The sequence below is a fragment of the Megascapheus bottae genome, unplaced genomic scaffold (genome assembly GCF_031878675.1).
Source record: "Megascapheus bottae isolate mThoBot1 unplaced genomic scaffold, mThoBot2.hap1 HAP1_SCAFFOLD_37, whole genome shotgun sequence".
In the NCBI taxonomy this organism is placed as follows: domain Eukaryota; kingdom Metazoa; phylum Chordata; class Mammalia; order Rodentia; family Geomyidae; genus Megascapheus; species Megascapheus bottae.
Window position 1 is genome coordinate 1,889,020 of NW_028327804.1, and position 2,735 is coordinate 1,891,754.

The window sequence follows — 2,735 nt, forward strand, 5'->3', positions numbered from 1 at the left end:
ACCCTAACCATAACCCTTACCCTAACTATTACCCTACCCTAACCCTAACCCTAATCCTAACACTTACCCGAAACCTAACCCTCACCCTAATCCTAAACCTAACCCTTACCCTTACCCTAACCCTAACCCTAACCTTAACCCCAACTGTAAACTTAACCCTAACCCTAACCCTTACCCTTACCCTAACCCTAACCCTAAACTTATCCCCAACCCTAACCCTAACCCTAACCCTAACACTAACCCTAACCCAAACCCTAACCCTAACCTTAACCCTAACCCTAACTCTAGCCCTAACCCTTACCCTAACCTAACCGTAACCCTAACCCTAACCCTAACCCTAACCCTAACACTTACCCTTACCCTAACTCTAATCCTAAACCTAAACCTAACCCTAACCCTATCCCTTACCCTAACCCTAAACCTAACCCTAAACCTAGCCCTAAACCTAACCCTAACACTTACCCTAACCCTAACCCTAACCCTTACAATATCCCTAAACCTACCCCTACCCCTAAAACTTACACTTACTCTAACCTTAACTCTAACACTAACCCAAACATTAACCCTAAAACTTACCCTAAACCTAACCCTAACCTTAACCCTTACCCTTACCCTAACCCTAACCCTAACCTAACCTAACCCTAACCCTTACCCTTACCCTAACCATAACCCTAACCCTAAAACTGACCCTAACCCTAATCCTTACCCTTACCCTCCCCTAACCATAACCCTATCATTAACCCTTACCCTAACCCCTAAACCTAACCCTAACCCTTACCCGAACAATTACCCTTACCCTAACCCTAACCCTAATCCTAACACTTACCCAAAACCGAACCCTCACCCTAATCCTAACCCTAACCCTTACCCTTACCCTAACCCTAACCCTAACCTTAAACCCAACCGTAAACCTAACCCTAACCCTAACCCTAACCCAAACCCTAACCCTAACCTTAACCCTAACCCTAACTCTAACCCTAACCCTTACCCTAACCTAACCCTAACCCTAAACCTAAGCCTAACCCTAACCCTAACACTTACCCTTACCCTAACCCTAATCCTAAACCTAAACCTAACCCTAACCCTATCCCTTGCCCTAACCCTAAACCTAACCCTAAACCTAGCCCTAAACCTAACCCTAACCCTTACCCTAACCCTAACCCTAACCCTTACAATATCCCTAAACCTAACCCTACCCCTAAAACTTACACTTACTCTAACCCTAACTCTAACACTAACCCTAACATTAACCCTAAAACTTACCCTAAACCTAACCCTAACCCTAACCCTTACCCTTAACCTAACCCTAACCCTAAAGCTAACACTAACCCTTAACCTTACCCTAACCATAACCCTAACCCTAAACCTGACCCTAACCCTAATCCTTACCCTTACGCTCCCCTAACCATAACCCTATCCCTAACACTTATCCTAACCCCTAAACCTAACCCTAACCCTTACCCTAAGAATTACCCTTACCCTAAACCCAACCCTAATCCTAACACTTACCCGAAACCTAACCCTCACCCTAATCCTAACCCTAACCCTTACCCTTACCCTAACCCCAACCCTAACCTTAACCCCAACCGTAAACCTAACCCTAACCCTAACCCTTACCCTTACCCTAACCCTAACCCTAAACTTATCCCCAACCCTAACCCTAACCCTAACCCTAAACCTAACGCTAACCCTAACCCTAGCCCTTACACTTACCCTAAACCTAATCCTAACCCTAAACCTTAACCTAATTCTAACCCTAACCCTTACCCTTACCCTAACCCTAACCCTAACCCTTACCCTTATCCTAACCCTAAACCTAACCCTAACACTTACCCTAACACTAACCCTAACCCTAATCCTAACCCTTACCCTAACCCTAATATTAACCCCAAACCTAAACCTGACGCTAACCCGAACCCTAACCCTTACCCTAACCCTAACCCCGAACCTAAGCCTAACCCTAACACTTACACTTGCCATAACCCTAAACCTAACCCTAACCCTTACCCTAACACTAACCCTAACCATAACCCTTACCCTAACCTTAACCCTAACCCTAACACCTAACCCTAACCCTTACTCTAACTCTAACCCTAAACCTAACCCTAACCCTTACTCTTACGCTAACCCTAACCCTAATACTAACCCTTACCATTACCCTAACCCTAAAACTAACACTTACCCTCACCCTAACCCTAACCCTAACCCTTACCCTAACCCTAACCCTAAACCCAACCTTTACCCAAACCCTACCCCTAACCCTAACCTTAACCCTAACCCTAACCCTAACCCTTACCCTTAACCTAACCCTAACCCTAACCTTAATGCTAACCCTAACCCTAACCCTTACCCTACCCCTAACACTAAACGTACTACTTACCCTAACCGTAACTCTAATCCTAACCCTAACCCTTAACCTTACCCTTTCCCTAAGCCTAACCCTAACCGTAACCCTTAATCTTACCCTAACCCTAACCCTAAACCTAACCCTAATCCTAATCCTAACCATAACCCTAACCCTTACCCTAACCCTAACCCTAAAGATATCCCTAACCCTTACCCTTACCCTAACCCTAAACCTAAATCTAAACCTAACCCTAACCCTTACACTAACCCTAACCCTAACACTAAACCTAACCCTTACACTTACCCTAACCCTAAGCTTAATGCTAACCCTAACCCTAACACTAACCCTTACCCTTACCCTAACCCTAACCCTAACACTTACCCTTACC